The sequence below is a fragment of the Zonotrichia leucophrys genome, chromosome 2 (assembly GCF_028769735.1).
Source record: "Zonotrichia leucophrys gambelii isolate GWCS_2022_RI chromosome 2, RI_Zleu_2.0, whole genome shotgun sequence".
NCBI lineage: Eukaryota > Metazoa > Chordata > Aves > Passeriformes > Passerellidae > Zonotrichia > Zonotrichia leucophrys.
The window spans coordinates 151,474,557-151,494,225 of record NC_088171.1 but is presented as its reverse complement, the minus strand read 5'-3'; the positions used below and the strand labels follow the sequence as shown (position 1 = coordinate 151,494,225).

General features: G+C 44.9%; 3 non-coding genes across 3 annotated transcripts; all 3 read left to right on the top strand.

The window, feature by feature from the left end:
• Positions 1-13,230: 13,230 nt before the first annotated feature.
• On the top strand, positions 13,231-13,303 carry TRNAF-GAA (transfer RNA phenylalanine (anticodon GAA)). Its single transcript has one exon. It is a non-coding gene; the product is annotated as a tRNA-Phe (tRNA).
• Positions 13,304-14,436: 1,133 nt separating this feature from the next.
• TRNAF-GAA (transfer RNA phenylalanine (anticodon GAA)) lies at positions 14,437-14,509 on the top strand. Its single transcript has one exon. It is a non-coding gene; the product is annotated as a tRNA-Phe (tRNA).
• A 4,883-nt stretch (positions 14,510-19,392) lies between these two features.
• Positions 19,393-19,465, top strand: TRNAF-GAA (transfer RNA phenylalanine (anticodon GAA)). The gene has a single exon. It is a non-coding gene; the product is annotated as a tRNA-Phe (tRNA).
• The last annotated feature ends 204 nt before the right edge of the window (positions 19,466-19,669 follow it).

Below are 19,669 nucleotides of genomic sequence, written 5' to 3'. Positions count from 1 at the left end.
CTATACTGAGGATATTGGCCAGAATAAATGTCCAGAATGCTGTTGCTGGTAGGTTTGTGGCCTAGGAAGGTCAGCTTAACTTGTGGTGACCATCCCACTGTTTGCACACAAGAAAATGTGGATTTATTCCAAGATTTGAAAAGATTGAATGGAGCCTAAATCTGAGAGCTTAATTTTATGAAGATCCTTATCTCTTCTGTCTTGTTTACGTGGCTTTCCTAATTCCTGGAAAGCCACTTCTACAGGTTGCAGGAGTATCTGTGGCTCCATCCCTGGAAGTGTTCAAGGGATTGGATGTGGCTTGGAGCAGCCTGGGATAGTGGAAAATGTCCCTGCCCATGGCAGGGGTTGGAACTGGATGATCTTTCAGGTCTTTTCCAAACCAAACCATTCTCTGAATCTTTTATTCTCTGATTCTAGCTTGAACCCGGTTTTAATATCTTTCCCTACACAGCCATTTTTCCAAATTTCCAGTCTTCACCAAAAGTTCCTCCTAAATTTGCTGGCAAATACAGACAGAGACATAAATCAAATTTCATCTAAAGATTTTAAATGCTGTCCTCTCAGCTCCCTTCAGGATTTGGCCAAGGGGTGAACTTTTGTCTTGGCTCTCTCAGGAACACAGAGCTCAGTGTGCTCCAATCCCTTATGCTCTAATCCTTAACACCAGAGAGATTGTCTGTGCAAGAGAACCCTTGCTCAATTTGGAATAAGTTTTGCAACCTAAATTTGGATGTAGAGGGACTGTGGCATTCATGGAACCACAGTTCTCTTCACTGAATGAGAATTACTGAACCCCAGAATGGGAAAAATGGAAGAGATGGGGTTTTTTCCAGATCTATAATGTGTGACCAGAAGGTTGAGGGACCCCATCTGGAACAGTCTCCCTCTCTGAGGATCCTGACATAAGAAGGATGTGGAGCTGCTGGAGTGAGTCCAGAGGAGGCCATGGAGATGCTCCAAGGGCTGGAGCCCCTCTGCTCTGAAGCCAGGCTGGGAGAGCTGGGAATGTCCAGCCTGGAGAAGAGAAGGTTTCAGGGAGACCTCAGAGCCCCTTCCAGTGCCTAAAAGGGCTCCAGGAGAGCTGGAGAGGGACTTTGGACAAGGGATAGAGGGACAGGACAAAGGGAATGGTCTTAAATTGACAGAACGTGGGGTTAGATGGGATATTGGGAAGAAATTCTTGGCTGTGAGGGTGGTGAGGCCCTGTCCCAGGTTTCCCAGGGAAGCTGTGGCTGCTTCATCCCTGGAAGTGTCCAAGACCAGGTTGGACAGGGCTTGGAGCAATATGGGACAGTGGAAGATGTTCCTGCCCATGGCAGGGAGCTGAAATTCTATGATCCTACAGGCCCCTTCCAGTCCAAAGAATTCCATGATTCTGTGACTGTGGAAGGTACCACAAGAAGCTGCAAGAGTTCTCTCCAGAAGAAAGTTGTGAAGAAATTTCCTAATGCTGAGATGAGTCAAATAGTGATCTAGATTTCCCAGGAATTTCAGCCTCTTTGAATAGAATTCTTAAAATAATCTTAGACTGATTTTTCCAGGAATGAGGAAAGCCATGTAAACAAGACAGAAGAGACAAGTACCTTCATAAATTTAGGGCCTCAGATTTAGGCTCCATTCAGATGTGAATTGTTTTGGAAAATAGAGTCACATTTCACTTGTTATTTATTATGGCTGAACTAAGAGACCAGATCAGTATCAAATAAAACCCTCAAGGTGAAGTTAAATGTTCCAGGCACCACTGAGTACAAAAAGATTATTTTTCTATTGTTTCGTAGCTCACAAATTTGATTTTCTGACCTGCAGCACAGAGCAGAAGTTTCCCTTTTTGGCTACAAAATCCTTTTACCCAAGTTAGGGAAAGGAACGAAAAAAAAAAAAGACTTTTCCCACCAAACTCTGCTCTCAGGCTCATGAAGACCAATCTGGACTGCCCTCAGGAATCTGCTTTCCATTTCTGCAGTGGGTACCTATTCTTAGCTACTTTCACATGGGTTTTTATATGAAAACAGCACCTTTCTCATCGCCTCAGCCGAGACTCTGACATTCCCCACTTTCCCTGTGAGCCGTGGATGTGTTTTCCCCCTGGTGTGGTGCAGGGATGGCTCGTGCTCTACATAGCAGGGAGGCAGAAATAGAGGTGGGCACACGCCTGTAAATCCCCTTTTAGAAGGCAGAAAATCCCAGTTCCTCCAGCACCTCCAAGTCCACTCCATAAATCTCAAGTGGGAATTTTGTCTCGGCAGGGCACAACTTTGGAAATTATGCACATATTTAGGAACTTTGCTGGAAAAGTGGGGCAACCCAGTGTTATTTAAAAATTATGTCTTCATAACTTGTTGACTTGCTATGATATTTTTCTGCAGCTTTAACACTGGCTGACCAATTTATAAAGGATTGTGTGTGGAATACTGAAATGAATTTCTAACCACTCTGAATATTGATGTTCCACGGAGAAATAGGCTTCCAAATACTTTCTGGAAGTGGGAAACTTTATCAGGGCATTTATAAAAGTATCATGAAGTCCCTTCAGAGCCTGCATCTTTATTTCTGATAAACGCATTTTCCAACCCAGAAATGACCCCCCCTTAATAGGAGACCTTGTGGAAAATGGATTTATTATTTTCCTTGTGGTCTGCAGCAGAAAGAAAGCCCAGTAGCCTATTTTGCATAAAGTCTGATCAAACATTGTTTTCCTCTGGTAGACTGGAAAGTTGATAATGCTTTCACTAGAAGGGAATGTTTCACTTCAGTGCCCAGATTTTGATTTATGTTCAAAAGTACTTCTGATGGAATAAATGTCATTTCCAATCAGAAAATCAAAATATTTTTTAAATGAGAGGCTGCATCTCCTACACATTTTCTGCTTCCTGCTGTTTTTTGTTTGTCTGTCTGAGAACAACTAATTTGTGAAACTAAGACAAACTCTGGAATAATTTTGAATTTACAAAACAGGCATTTTTCATCTGTTTTTAACATGAGAATTTTAGGTTTAATGGAAACTTCTAGTGGCAAGAGTGACTCAGGGCTAACCAAATGTTCCTCAGAGCTGTGACCTCACATTAATGTGTCTGGCACATAATGTTGGGAATTGCAGAGCTACTATAGCATCAATTTAAAAACCCATAACACCCTTAATTACCATTTAAATATGACTTAGTTAAATTTCTTACCATGTTAAATTGTAATGAGAGATGAAAATCTTCAATCAAAGCTCTGTTTTTAGTAAATTCCAGAAGGTCTCTGATTTCTACACAAGAACTCTGATTGAATGTGGCCTTCTCTCTGTGTGTCAAATGAGCTGAAGCCACAAAAAGGGGCATTTGGAGTTGCTTCTAAATGCAAATTATCCCCAATTCCAGCTTTAATAATGATCCTGTCATCCGAATTAGTGGCTGATTGAATTAAACAGAATGGACTCAAATCCACTGCCCCTTTCTCAAACCAACCCTACAAAAAACAGTCTTCAAGTTGGCTTTGAAATCCTTGGAATTCTTCCTTTTTAAACCCCTGGAATGTGCCCCTTAGAGAAATAATTGCTATTTTCTGGCTTTTTCTTGTATTTCTGGTAATTTCTATTTTGTTTGTACTGTGTCCTCTGGATGAGGGGACTTCTCCAGAGACAGGAACATTTCTCCATGATTTTGGTGTCAGGAAATGTGTCTGGACTTTTCCAGGCACGTTTATAGGGAAGGAAGGCAGTTATTTATCATGGAATCACAGAATAGAATCATGAAATAGTTTGGGTTGGAAGGCACCTTCAAGGCCATCTCATTCCAACCAGGTTGCTTCAAGCTCCATCCAAATTGGCCTTGGATGCTTCCAGGGAAAAGGGAAGTCACAGCTTCACTGGGCAACCCGTGCCAGGGCCTCATCACCCTCTGAGTACAGAACTTCCACCTAAAATCTGATTTAAATCTCTCCTCTCATAGTTTGCTGGCACGTGCCTGGATGGAACTTGGCCTCCTGAGATAGTGGGGTGAAGGTGTCTTTCTGTTATTTCTAGAAGAATTTGGAGTTGGACACCCAAATCATTGACAAGAATTTATCCATTGTGCATGGGCTAAGGCACGCCACATCTCCTTGTGCCTGAGGATTCCCACCAACTCCATACTTGGGTGGTCCTTGGGATGGGACAGGGAGCTCCATAAGGGAAGAAAAAACAACTAGGAGAAGTCAGGACCTGGGTTGGGTAGACAGATGGGAAAGATCTAGGAACAAAAGCAGAAGTGTGATTCAAGGTAACATCAACAAAGATATTTTATTATTATTTTCTTTATTTTATTATTTTTTCTTTTTCTATTTATATATTTTATTGATTTTAGGAATAATATTTATTATTAATAATATTTGGTTTTATTATTGTTGTTGTTTTTATTAGTTATATTATGATCTATAAATTTAGAAAATTTCTTATTCAATAATGAACTAATTTTCAGGGATTTTATTATCTATTATTTTGGTTTGGAGCTGTGTTTCCAACACAGTGTCTGGGCTGGACTGTGGTGAATAGGAGAAATGAAGATGTTCATGGGCCAAGGACCACATCAGGAATTTCACATCCTTAATTTTACTATCAAACCCATCAGAATGATGGGACATTGCAGACTTTACCTTCTGCGCAGGAGTTTTAAGCAGTTTGAACATGTGGGAGTTTGTGACATCCATCTGGAAGTTTTTTAGGCCAGGCAAGGTTTAACCCCCCTCAGTTTGCAGCAACCAAAAAATGTTAACAGCAAAAATGTCTGGTCCTGTGAAAGAAATGGGGACTGGGGGCACTTTTCTATCTTTAGGGAGGAGCTTGACTTGGCTGCCTCTCTTGGCAATCTAATGCAATTCAGGATGGACTGTGTGGAGGAATTTGGTTTGGGATCTACCTCATCTCATTTCAGAGAACTCCAGCCCAGCTAGTCACATTCAGATCCCCTTACAACAAAATCATGGAACGGTTTGGGTTGGAAATGAACTTTAAATGAACTTTTGGTCTTCTAGTCCAATCTCCTGCAATGATCAGAGACATCTTCAACCAGATCATGTTGCTCAGAACCCCACCAACCTGACCTTGAATGTTTCCTGGGATAGAAATTTCTCTGGAAAACCTCATCTGGTCTTTAACCACTCCCATCACAAAATATTTCCTCCTTAAAGCCAGTCTGAATCTCCCCTCTTTCAGTTTAAAACCATCACCCCTTGTCCTGTCCCTACACACCTTACAAAAAACTCTGTTTCCATATTTCTTATAGACTCCCTTTAAGTATTGAAATGCTTTAATAAGTTTTTTCCTGGATCATTCTATTTTCCATGATAAATAACCCCAACTCTTTCAGATTTTCCTCACAGGAGCAATGCTCCATCCCTCTGAAGGAATCAGATGAGTGAAACTTTTAGGATTCCTCCAGCATTAGAACCTTTTCCGATGCACATATGGGAAAGGTTCAGGCTGTTTGCATGCTGGGAATCACAGGATCTTTCAGGTTGGAAAAGACCTTGAAGATCCTCGAGCCCAACCTTTGACTGACCCCCACCCTGTCACCCAGCACACGGTGCCACATCCAGGATTTTCTTGAACACCTCCTGAGGTTGTGACTCCTCCACATCCTGACCCTGCAATGTTCTTGCCCCAGAACGAGCTGGGAAAAAAAAAAACCCAAAAAAAACATTTAGGTGTGAACTGCTCACCTTTCTCTAAATTCTCACCCAACTCTGAGTTTTACAGGCTCAACTCTTCTTTCTTGTCCTGAAATCCTGGGTGCCATCAGGCAGTGGCAGCGGTGGTGTCTGCCAGACTTGCTGGGGCTGCAGAGGGACACGCTTGTCACTCGCCCAGCAGGAAGGTGACCCTCAAAAAACAAAGCTTTTTGCCATGACCTACAATTGCCAACACCCACCCACCCCACGTGTGGGCTGTGTCTCCTCCTGGGGGAAGCCCAGCAGCTGCGTGGGGGTTTTATCCCAATTTGTTTTCACGCTGTCAGTGAGAGAAGGAGACATCCTGGTGCGTCCTGCGTGACAGAATCCTGCCAGCAACAGAGACTCCCACTGCTGCTGGGGAAAATATAATTTATTGGCAAGGCTGGCCACAGTTTTACAGATATTTGTGCTGTTTCGTGGAAAGAATAATTTTATTTTAGGAATGTATATCTGCCTCTAAGCCTGGGTATCTATAGCCCTATCTACATACAATACTTGGCTGGCATTTCTCAAAGTCAGCCATTTAATTAACAGAAGTTTGGGCTTTTTTTAATCCCTATGTGTTATCAGTTACCAGCCTGTACCCTTCCATCTTAGGGACTAAAGCTGAAACTCCAGGCCCCTTCTCAGAGGTTTAATCATCAGGAGATTGGATTCCACATCCCTGGAAGTTCTCAAGGCCAGGCTGGAACAGGGTTTGGAGCAAGCTGGTTTGGTGGAAGGTGTCCCTGCCCTTGGAAAGGGGGTTGGAATGAGAGGATCTTTCAGGTCCTTTCCCATTCAAACAATTCTGAGCCCTTTGCTGTTATTTTTGTGTTGCTGGAACCAAGTGAAGGGGGAGAGTGGATTCTCACTGCCCACATGACCCAGAAGGAAAAGACAATATCAGAATTCACAAAATCCTCCCTCCCTCTCTACATACAATACTTGGCTGGCATTTCTCAAAGTCAGCCATTTAATTAACAGAAGTTTGGGCTTTTTTTAATCCCTATGTGTTATCAGTTACCAGCCTTCCATCTTAGGGACTAAAGCTGAAACTCCAGGCCCCTTCTCAGAGGTTTAATCATCAGGAGATTGGATTCCACATCCCTGGAAGTGCTCAAGGCCAGGCTGGATACGGTTAGGAGCAAGCTGGTTTAGTGGAAGGGGGTTGGAATGAGAGGATCTTTCATCCAAACAATTCTGAGCCCTTTGCTGTTATTTTTGTGTTGCTGGAACCAAGTGAAGGGGGAGAGTGGACTCTCACTGCCCACATGTCCCAGAAAGAAAGGACAATATCAGAATTCACAAAATTCTCCCAACCTGTAGTGGGTGATAGCCAGAGCTCCAAAAACAACACCATGGTCAGAGTGTGGCTTGGACCCCCCCAAAAAAATGGTTCAGGTTTCACTTTTAGGCTTCACCATCCATGGGAGATGCCAACAGCTGCTGTCCACATTCCCTGTCCTAATAGACACAACAACCCCCTGCCACCCACTTCTGCTTGCATTAGAAAAGTGGGAAAATTATGGCCTTTCTGCATCCTGGAGAGATTCTGGGAAAAAAAGAAGAAAGGTTGGTTAAAAATAGTCATGCTGTGGATTTACAGGCAGAACTCTGCAATTAGTTGGGGTCTGTTACTCAAGGCTGTGAGAACAGAGTGAAATGCAGCAGATGGGGGAAGACTCAGCAAACACAGAGTTTGTTGTCTTCAAAACTTTCCAAAAACATTTTTTTTTCCTTTTTTTTTCCTCTTTTCCCTCTGGCTGTTGCTTGATGATCATAGTTATATGTTTGGAATAAATCTAAAGCCTGGTAAATGCACAGTTTATCAGCTGTTGGGAGTTTTTAGAGGTGGTTTATCTTCCCTCTCCCTTGTCAACCATCAGGAGAAGCTTCCTTTGGATTATCACTGAACTTCACCCTTAATTTGGGGCAAAAAAATGTTAAAGGAGGGTAGATTAAATTAGATTAGATTAGGTATTAGGGAGAAATGCCTCTCTGTGAGGGTGGTGAGGCCCTGGTATGGAATTCCCAGAGAAGCTGTGGCTGCCCCTGGATCCCTGGAAGTGTTCCAGGCCAGGCTGGATGGAGCTTGGAGCAACCTGGGATAGTGGAAGGTGCCCCTGCCCATGGCAGGGAGTTGGAACTGGATGATCTTCCAGGTCCCTTCCAAACGAAACCATTCTATGATTATCCAATCAAATCAAAGTCTTTTACTAAGAGACATATAGGTTTGGTGCTGAAATAATTTAAAAATCCACTGAGGGCCAAACATTTTTCCCCCTCAAGTTCCTATATATTAAAAAAAGAAACCCTTTGCTTCATAACCTCGTGTTTAGATTTGTCTTCCTTTAAGTGGGAGCCCTCAGTTCAATTGTATTCCATTTTTTAGGGAAGGTCTGAGGCTTTGAAATCCTAAGAAATACAAACCCCACCCTTTTCCATCAGCTCTAGGACATTTCAATGGGAGCAGCTCTCAGCCAGAGACAGAGGGATTAAAGAAGGCATAAAACCATCCAGGCAGCAATTGTGATGGATAAACATTATTCACATATTTAATTATTCCCGATTTAATTATTCCCATTTGCATAATCATCCTCAGGGACACAGGTCTGTAGCTAAATCCCTGGAATCACACAGCTCTTGGGTTGTTCATTGATCCTGCAGGAATTTTTTCATGGGGAAAAGCTGCTGATGTGGCAGGAGGAGGTCTGATCACCCTCCCAAAAAACTCAGCTCCGATTTTCACCCATCCCCAAAAAAGTTTTGGCACCACAGAATTCCCAGAGCCGCAAGGAGACTGATGGAAGCTTCACTCCCAATTTCACCCCTCCAAAACCATGCAGGGATAAAATACCTATTAAATGTCAGATGAGCAGGAGCTTTACCTGGACAAAGATTATTCACAGATTTAATTATTCCCATTTGCATAATCATCCTCAGGGACACAGGTCTGTGGCTAAATCCCTGGAATCTCCCCCTCACACAGGTCTTGTGCTGTTCATTGATCCTGAAGGAATTTTTTCACAGGGAAAAGCTGTTGATGTGGCAAGGGGAGGTCTGACCACCCTCCTAAAAAACTCAGCTCTGATTTTCACCCACCCCCAAAAAAGATTTGACACCACAGAATTCCCAGAGCAAGGAGACCGATGGAGGCTTCACCCCTCCAAAACCATGCTGGGATAAAATACCCTTTAAATGTCAGATGAGCAGGAGCTGGCAGGTGGCTTTACCTCCCTCCCTGGGGACATTTGTGACTCGGCAGGGTCTCCTGACTCACAGGCAGTGCCTGGGGGGCTGCATCAGCCCCCTCCTCGGCGGGGGCAGGCAGGTGGGCCAGGCAGAGCCCCAGCCCCACGGGGAGAGAGATGCTTTTAGCTCTGACTCATCCCTGGGCTGCCTTTGGAGGGAGGGAGAGGCAGCAGCTCCGCAGAGTGGGAGTTGCTCTGCTATTTTCTGTTTACCGGCTCTGCTGGCTGTCATTTCCCACCTGGGGACAACGGGTTTGAAAGCCCAGAGTGCAGCATTTTGTGGCTGGAACATTATGGTTTTTTTCTCCTCTCACGATGGAGGGTGAAAGTTTGGTGCTGGAGGGAGAAGCTGGAAAATGGAGAAGGGGAAGCAAAATCTCATTTTGGGCAGGGAGGGGATATCACTGTTATTTTACAACCAGAATATCAGAGGGTTTATTGGCACCTGTTAACTTGAGAAATATGTGGGGAAGGGGAAAAAAATCAGCCTTCCCTACCCCCAAATGCTGGCTGGATTTTTGTTCCAATGTCATTCCTGCCACACAGGACCCAGATAAGCTACCAAAAGTCCCTTTAGGTCAATATTTCTATGCCTCAGAGCTGTCAATCTTCCCATCAAACTTGGTGTCACTCGGGTCCATTTTCCGCTGGATGCATTATCTGTGGAGAATCAATTGCACGGCTTGGGGCTGGGTTATTGATGCCATTATCTTGTTTATGGCTTGTGGATGTTTCTGGATTTAAAGCAGTGCCCTTCTAACACCCAAATCAAAGAAAAGTCCAATTATTCCCATATTTCAGTTGTCAATATGGAGATGGATCCACTCAGGGTTTTTGCCCCACCAAGCTTGTGTTGTTTGCAGGGCTTGATCCTGTTCTGTGCTCTCTGAGAATGGTATAAAATGGTTTTGCTTGGAAACGACCTTAATGATCAACCTGTTTTAACTCTCCTGCCATGGGCAGGGACACCTTCCACTATCCCAGGTTGCTCCAAGCTCTGTCCAACCTGGCCTTGGACACTTCCAGGGAGGGGGCAGCCACAGCAGCCGCCCATGCCAGGGCCTCCCCACCCTCACAGGGAAGAATTTCTTTGTAATATCCCATCTAAATCTACTCTCTCTCATCTTAAAGCCGTCCCCCCCTTGTCCTGTCACTGTTTGCCATTGCAAAAAGCCCCTTTCCAGCTTTCCTATATCCCCTTTTAGGTACTGGAAGGCCATAGTAGGGTCTCCAGGATACCTGGTGAGCAAATTCTGAAAGGTCTTCTCAGACAGGCTGAGGACTTGAACCTCATCTCCTATCTAACTCCAAGAGCAAAATCCAATTTATATCCTCACATGTCTCCAGCAGCAAACATTTATAGGAGTAGGTTGGCTTAGCCAGGAGAGATTTTCAGGCCTGGATCCCAAATGGAGACCTCCCAACAGCCTGGTGTGACCTGCCTGACTTCCAAACAGATTTGGAGGCTCACGATTCCCCTTTCCCAACAAGTCCTATGGAGCATCTCCAGCTGGCACTCACAGTCTCAGATCTTGGCAGGGAATGTCTGTCTACCCAGGAAAGCTCATTGTGCATGGCTGGAGCTGCCAAATTCACAGCTGGAGCAGCCAAATTCACGATTCATGCTTAGCCATAGTGCAGTAGTGGAATTTTGGAGGAGAAACCATGGGAAGCTACAGCACAAACCCTATATCTGAAAGGAGTGAGTATCTAGAGGAGTTCCCCAAGGTTGGAAAATAAATTCCCAGTGAATTTCTTCACACCAGGATTGGATCAGAATTGTGATTTCCATGAAAACACAGAACCTCCCATCCTCCACACATTTCACTGCCATAATACTTTTCCATCTCTCACACCCAAGTTTTTCTCCCTGTTAGAGATTACCTGTTTTTTTACAGACAAATAATGAAGCTGAATCATTCACCTAAGACTGTGTAAAGATTTGGATCCCATTCTTGAAGCAGCCACATCTAATGGGAGAAGAGACTCTTGAGTGCTGCATCCAGCTCTGGGTTCCAGCACAGAAAGGACATGGAGCTGCTGGAGCAAGTCCAGAGGAGGCACCAGGATGATCAGAGGGATGGAGCAGCTCTGCTGTGAGAGGGAAGGCTGGGGGAATTGTGATTGTTGGCCTGGAAAAAAGGCTTAGGGTGACTTAATTGTGGCCTTCCAGTACCTGAAGAAGCTGACAAGGCTTCCAACTGAGAGTAGGTTTGGATTGGATGTTAGGAAGAAATTCTTCCCTGTAAGGGTGGGGAGGCCCAGGCACAGGTTTCCCAGAGAAGCTGTGGCTGCTCCATCCCTGGAAGCATCCAAGGCCAGGTTGGACAGGGTTTGGAGCAACCTGGGATAGTGGAAGGTGTCCCTGCCCATGGCAGGGGGGGTGGGAATGAGATGATCATTAAGGTCCTTTCCAACCCAAACCATTCCATGTTTGTTTCTGATGTTTGATGCTTCTTGCATTGGAATGAAGCATGTGGATGAACTGATGACCTTCAACTACAGGAGGTGGCTCTGGAGGGAGCTAAAGATGCTCCAGATTTTTCCTCCATGTCCACATGCTCTGGAGCCTTGCAGGATCCTGGTGTAAACTTAGAAAAACTTTGTGGTTTCTCTGCTTTCCTTCTGAGCTGAGGGAAACCAGGAGGTGCCACCTCTTGTAGGTGTCCATTGCCTACATTCCCAGATTTATCCTCACTCTGCACACAGATTTTGGAGTGCTTTGGATGGGGACCCTCTCCAGGTTCCCTCTGAAATCCCTGGCACAAGGAATGCTTGGGAATGCTCAAGAAATGGAGCTGGATTCCCAAGAGGCAGCACAACCAAAAACCACACTCCTTGTTCTTTGCAGTTTTGGGGACTTTGATTATAAGTCAAGTTGTTAAACAACAACATTCAGAACATTTAGATGGGAAAATTTCTCTTATTTTTTGATCTCAAATAATTTACATTTAAGCACGAATTTACCCACCAATCATTTCTAAATGGATTTCTTTTTAAGACAATTTAAGACAGGGAAAATTAGGTGTTATTGGATGCATACTGGGGAGCACAAGCCTTATTTATTGGAGAGGCAGCAATGAACTGCATATGTTACATAATTATATAGAAGATAGCAGAATTGCAGTGTTCCGAAACAAAAAAGTGCCAGCATTTGGAAAGAAGAGGGATGATTTGAGGTAATTTATGTAGTTTAGAGTGATTTAAGTGTAGTTAAACAATTGCACATTTTGGTGCAATGTCTGACATAATAGTCCAGGAGACCTGAAAGGTTTTCAAGTCTGTTTTCCATGTCAGCTTCCCAGCTGATGCTCCACAGAGAAAAATCTTATTTATGGGGAGAGGCTGCTCCTGGAGTGGTTTTCCTGAGATTTGTTCTCTCTTGCTTTGTTGTGTGCTGAGTCACACCATTCCAACACTGTAATGGGCTGCCCAGAGAAGCTGTGGCTGCCCCATCCCTGGAAATGTCCAAGGCCAGGTTGGATGGGGTTTGGACCAACCTGGGACAGTGCCCCTGACAAGGAGTGAAATGAGGTGATCTTTAAGGTCCCTTCCAACCCAAACTATTCCAGGGCTCTTCTTGAAGGAGTGTTTGTCGGGATCTTTATCTTGTGAGAGTGACCCTGAGAAATGTTAGAAAGTCTCTTTTCTCAGCTTGGCGCTTGAAAAAGGAGTCAGGGCTCTTCATTTCTCAGTCTCAAGGTTGTTTGTTGTATCTTATCTATAAAATTCTTTCTCCTGTCCTGACGAGGTCCGCTCAGCAAGACAGTCAGAAGCATTCTGCCTGCCCCCGGGGTGGTGTTATGTCTTTATACTAAAAATCACGTGTACAATATTTACAATTACTTTCCAATACCTACCACCTATATTAGACAGTGAGCTTCTACTCTAAACCAATCTAAAAGTGCCAACATCACAGCAGAAGATGGAGGCCAAGAAGAAGAAGGAGAAAGGCTGGACATGCCCAGATCCCTCCATCTTGCCCTCCTGAATCTTTATTCTAAAAACCTCAAAATCTACTTATTCACCTTGTGATAAATTCACTATCATTCTACTTAATTTGTCATGGCTTGCAGATCATCTAAGGTTGGTAACTTGCTCCATGGGTCATAATCAAAACCACAGGCATATTTTGGGCTCTGTGCCAGGGTCTCTGAGCCCCCTGTCAGGGGTCTTGGCTGCTCAGGACAGACAGAGGGATGTCTTGAGTCCTAACAAGTGTTGGGCAAACTGGTTTAAAGGGTGAAAGTTTGAAATCTGATTGTGTTCCCACAGATTTTGGGAATATCTCAGCCCCAGCAGGGCTGAAGTAGCTCAGCTGGGAGAGCGTTAGACTGAAGATCTAAAGGTCCCTGGTTCAATCCCGGGCTTCAGCAGACTTTTCCTGCACTTTTGGGTGCCCAGGCCTGGGCTCTGCACTGCAGGAGAGACCTGGACACCCAGGACAGAGCCCAGCCCAGGGCCAGCAGCACTGGGAGCCCTGGAGGGCACAGGAGCATCTCAGCTGTGGGGAAAGGAGGAGAAACTGGGCCCTGTGGCCTTGCGAGAGTGTGGAGCTCCCCTTCTCTGACATATTCCCATCTGGAGATGGTCCTGGGCAAGGGGCTGTAGGTCCTGCTTGAGCAGGGCTTTGGAGCAGGGACCTCATGGAGGAATTTTGGGAATATTTCAGATCAGGAGTTCTGGGATTTGGGAATTCTGGGAGTATTTTAGATGGGAAATTCTGGGATTTTGGAATTCAGAATATTGGGATCATATCTGGATTTGGTAATTTTGGAATATTTGGAGGGGAATTCTGGGATTTGGGATCCAGAATATTTGGGATCCTAATTTCTGGGATTTGGGAATTCCTGGGTTTGAGAATTTGGTGAATTTTTTGGGCTGGAGAATTCTGGGATTAGGGAATTTTGGGATTCAGAAATTCCAGGAATTGGGAATTTGGGAATTTTGGGATATATTCCGATTGGGAATTCAGATTGGGATTTTTGGGAATATTGGGATGAAATTCTGAGATTTGGGAATTCCAGATACTGGGAATTTGGGAATTGGGAATTTTGGGATTGGATTCAGGAATATTGGGCATCGGATCTTTGGACCTATTTCTGGGATTTGGGAATTCCAGGATTTGGGAATGCCAGAATTTGGGAATATTTGGACCCCAACCAGTCTGAGCCTGTGAAATAGGGACAGGGTTTTACAATCCAAGTGTTTTACCAAAAATCATGATGTAAAGGGATTTTTGTTCCTTCCACTGCCTGTTCCCTATCCTGTGGCATGGACTGCCCTGAGAAGAAGCAGAAAGTTTGACCCACCTTTGGTGTATGGCCAAGCAGGAAATCAAAACTGGGTTTGGGGAAATAGGAAAAACCCCTTATCCTTGAAAGTGATTTTTAGCATCAATCACAACTGACTTTGAAGCAACCTCTCCCTAAAATTTGTATTTTCCAAGCAGAATGGCTCCAGTGTGTTTACCTGTTGTTTATAGGGGAAAAAAATTATTATTATCAGGGCTGAAGTAGCTCAGCTGGGAGAGCGTTAGACTGAAGATCTAAAGGTCCCTGGTTCAATCCCGGGCTTCAGCAGACTTTTCCTGCACTTTTGGGTGCCCAGGCCTGGGCTCTGCACTGCAGGAGAGACCTGGACACCCAGGACAGAGCCCAGCCCAGGGCCAGCAGCACTGGGAGCCCTGGAGGGCACAGGAGCATCTCAGCTGTGGGGAAAGGAGGAGAAACTGGGCCCTGTGGCCTTGGGAGAGTGTGGAGCTCCCCTTCTCTGACATATTCCCAACTGGAGATGGTCCTGGGCAAGGGGCTGTAGGTCCTGCTTGAGCAGGGCTTTGGAGCAGGGACCTCATGGAGGAATTTTGGGAATATTTCGGATGGGAAATTCTGTGATTTTGGAATTCCTGGGAATATTTGGGATTCAGGAATACCGGGATTGGGGAATTTTGTGAATATTTTGGCATGGGGAATTCTGGGATTTGGGGACTCCTGGGAATATTTGGGATCCTAATTTCTGGGATTTGGGGAATTCCGGGATTGGGAATTTTGGGAATATTTGGTGGGATTGGGAAATTCATGGAATTTGGGAATTCCAGAATTTGGGGAATTCGGGGATTTGGAAATTTGGGATTGGAAAAATTTCGGGATATCTTTGGGGTTTTTGGATTTCTGGGATTTGGGAATATTTGGACCTCAACCAGTCTGAGCCTGTGGAAGAGGGACAGGGTTTTACAATCCAAATATTTTACCAAAAATTGTGATATAAAAAGATTTTTGTTCCTTCCACTGCCTGTTCCCAATCCTGTGGCATGGACTGCCCTGGAAACTGGGGGTAATGTTGAGCCACTGATGTGGGAGGCTGCTTAGTCTGGAGTGAGTCCAGAGGAAACCACAAAGATTATTAGAGAGATAGAGCTCCTCTCTTATGAGGAAAGGCTGCGTTTGTTCAGCCTGGAGAAGAGAAAGCTCCAGGGAGACCTCAGAGCCCCTTCCAGTGCCTAAAGGGGCTCCAGGAGAGCTGGAGAGGGATTTGGGAGAAGGGATGGAGTGTCAGGACAAGGGAGAATGGCTCAAAACTGACAGACGGCAGCATTAGATGGGATATTGGGAAGAAATTCTTCCCTGTGAAGCTGGGGAGGCGCTGGCACAGGTTTCCCAGAGAAGCTGTGGCTGCTCCATCCTTAAAAGTGTCCAAGGCCGGGTTGGACAGGGCTTGGAGCACCCTGTGATATTGGAAGGTGTCCCTGCCCCATGGTGGGAGTGTTGGAACTCAATGATCTTGAAGGTCCCTTCCAACCCAAACCATTCCATGATTTTATGATCCTTTGAGGACAATCACTGGTGCCCAACCACCTCTGCCAGGCACCTTTCCAGGCTTTGAGCAACACCAGACACAGCTGCAGAGTCATCATTGCCAGCAGAGCTCAGATCCTTGCTGGAATTAATGATTTGAGTCTGCTTAATTAAAGGTTTCTCCCCTTTGCCCTAAATGTTAATCCCTTCTCCAGCCATGGAATTGCACAGGGGCTCTGTGAGCTCAGTTCTTGGTATTTTGTGTCAGTGAGGCACTGAAAGAGGGACTGGAGCCTCCTCCCTTCAGTGTTGCCCTCTCCCCAGAAAAGCAGAAAGAATACTTTGATATCACATTACATAATTTTCTTCTTACGAGCCCTTGCAAACACCTTTATCGCAGAAAAAAAAAATACAAGAATTAAAAAAATAACTTTTGAACTTCAGAGAAAAGGAAAAAGAGAAAGCCTGGCTGAGACAGCTTAAAACTCATGATTCATCAAGGGTAGAGCTGAGATGGGACCTGAGAAAGACCTGCTCTACCCCCTGTAACACATCTCTGAAAAACAAAGGTGGCAGGGATGCGGTGGTGAGTGATACAGCCACGGAAAAATAGGTGTGAGTGCTGGGCAGACAACACAGTCAGGGAATACAACAATCCCTGGAGACCAGGAGAGGCTTGGCAGCTCATTCCTGCCCCCTCTCATGGTTATCCATGATTTGGAGTGGCTGCAGGGGGCTGCCAGGTGGGAACTTTTGAGATATTTGAGGTATTATCCCTTCTTTTGCAGAGCCACAGTGTGGATCCAGATGGATCTGAGTGTGGGTGCTGCAATGCAGAGGACTTGTCTCGTCCTTCATTTGCAAAATCTGCAACGAAAAAAAAAAACCCCAGAGTCCTGGTCCCTCCTGTGGCAGCCCCTTATTCCATCTCATTTCCTGCTTGGCTCTCCATAATCCCAAAATCTGGGATCATTTCCTCCCCAGACAGACTGAGCGCCAAGAAGGACAAAAACGCTTCAGGAGCTCCAGGGATTGCTGAGAATGGATTTAAGCAGGAAATAGAACAAATTTCCCAGGGCAATCTCCTGCTTGTGGCCCGGATGCCAGGGAAGAGGGAATGGATTGACGGAGGAATGGTCGTAAAGGCTGCAGAAAAGAGGGACTGACGTCAGAGCTCCTCATTTCCATTTCTACGTCACCTAGCAACACTCCAGTTAAGGACTGAACTTCCGAGACGTAGATTCCCTGGGAATTTTCCCATTAGGTGGCACCACTGGCCTTGGGAAGGCTTTCATCTGCTCTGGCTCCATCCAGCCAGACACACCTAGGTCCAAATGTGCTGATCTCTCCCTCGCAAAAATTCAGAAACAGATGAAAATGGATCAGATTTGTGAAGACCTAAAAGTGCTGGAGATCCAAATGCATTGATCTCTCCCTCCCAAAAATTCAGAAACAGCTAAAAATGGATCAGATTTGTGAAGACCTAAAAGTGCTGTGGGTTATTTGTTGTAATTGATTTGGAGAAAAGCTTTTCATAGGGCCCAGCCTATCTTTATTAGGGATTCTGGAAAACCCCATAGAGAGACAAAACCTGGCTGCTCTTGGCATGAATTAAATGATCCTGAAGGTTCTTTTCCAACCCCCCAAAAATTCTGTGATTGGGTCAATTGTAGAGATTTGCCTTTTTGGCCTCAGAGAAATAGGTGAGATGAATCCCACCCCAGGAACCTTTCCAAAATTGCTGTGTTTTACAGAAAAAAAAGTCACGCCAGATCTTCTCTTGGGGTCTTTGCTCTCTGTCACATGGATGTGCCCACCTGGCCTTCCAGGAATTTGGAAATCATCACTGCTGGTAATGCCAAACAGCTCACAGCTGCTCAGGGAAGAACAAAACATAACTATTTCAGAGAATTAGAGGCTCTGATGTTTCAAAATAGGCATTGGTCTGTTTTGATTTGCTTTCAAAGACAGAATCTTTGAAGAAAAATTAAGCCTGGAGCAAGTCCACACTCCAGACATTAAAAACTCTTCAAAGCAAAGCTTTACATGTGAGTAAACACTTAGGATAGACTCCAAAATAATCAGCTAAGAAATCATCTGGCTGCGCAATTCTCACTTTCCTTCATCATCCAAGTGTGGAAAAAAATACCAAGAAGAGTGTTGTGTTCCTCAAATCTGATCCAAGATGTACTTGTAAGATCCACAGTCACTGAGCTCAAGAAATTGCTCCTTTAAAAACCTTCTGCAGATAAAAATAACCTGCTCTGAGCACACAGTTTGGGGATGACCTTGCAGAGGACGCAGTGCAAGATTTCTTCCTCATCCTCTTTTATGGACAATAGGAAAAACTTACTGGGGTCAATGCTGAGCTTCCTTTTCTTATGGATGCTGAGGTCCTGGTGGAGATGAGAGAGACACAACAAGGATGGCTCATTCCCACTTCAGGGCTGAGGCCCAATTACACTCCTGTGGCTCCAATTAATTCCTGGACAACACTGGAAATCCCTCTCATATCAGCAGCTCTACCAGACACAAAATGGAATTGGTTTTGGGAATTTCTTGGGGGTTATGTTGTCTGTTGGCTGTGGTCTTTGTTGGCCCTGGATTTGTTACGTTATTTTTGCACTTTTTTTTTGATGCTTTCAAAAGCTGGATCTGGAGTGTTTTAAGTCACATGGAGGAGATAATTTGTAAGTCAAGAAGCAGAAATTCTGTAGCTCATCTCTCCAAAAATTCTCCACCTGTCAAGCACAAAGATGTTGAGCCACCCATGACCAGTTCCTCAGTGACCATGGGTGGGAATCACCACTGGGATCCAGTGCTGGAAGGGTTTTTGGAGAAAGAAAACCCACTTTGGGAATGATCCTGCTGCCTGGATATTTCAAAGGATTCTGTAGCCTAGTTTGGGAGCCCGAGATATCAGGAACTGTTATCTAATAAATGTCAGTGAGGAAATATCAGCTGCTGTCAAGCTGAACATTCAAACCCAGATTAAATATATTTCTGACACCTTTCACTACCAGATTTTTAACAGACATGGAAAGCTTGCTGTGCGTTCCACATATGTATTTTGGGAATACATATGTGAATTTGAAGCTGGTGAAAGATGGGAGATTGTCCTGGGAGCGAATAATTTGCAGGATAAGCTGGTGGGATGGGCAAACATCTCCCATATCACTGCATGAAGATGGCTGACTCCCATTCCTTAGGTGGAGAGAGACAGATTGATGTGAAAAGATTAGCCAGGCTCCATGGATAATTCCAGATCCTTCCGTGGGATCTGTGAAAAGGTGTCAGGAAATTCTGTTCAATGCTACTGCTCCTGGCTGGTTCCCAAATCAGGGCTGCTGTTTAATTCCAGATTTAGCTGTGTTTTATCACAGAATGCCAGAATGTTTCAGGTTGGGAAGGGCCTTAAAAATCATGTATTTCCAATCCCTTGGCATGGGCAGGGACACTTTCCACTGTCCCAGATTTCTCCAAGCCCCATCCAACCTGGCCTTGAACACTTCCATGTGTCTTGAGCCATTAATTCTGATCTCAGTCTGCCTCTATCCTGTTCCCTAAAGCAATTATTGGATTCTCAAGAAAAAGTCAACCAAAGGCTGCCTGAAAAGGTTGAAAAGTTATCATATTCCAACAGGTTTTGGGAAAATCCAAGCCCCAGCAGAGCTGAAGTAGCTCAGCTGGGAGAGCGTTAGACTGAAGATCTAAAGGTCCCTGGTTCAATCCCGGGCTTCAGCAGACTTTTCCTGCACTTTTGTTTGCCCAGGCCTGAGCTCTGCACTGCAGGAGAGACCTGGACATCCAGGAGAGATCCAGCCCAGGGCCAGGAAAGTGGTCACAGAATCATGGAATGGGTCAGGCTGGAAGGGACCACAGTTGAATCATCTGGTGCCACCTCCTTGCTCAAACAGTGTCATCCCAGAGCACAGGCACAGGATTGTG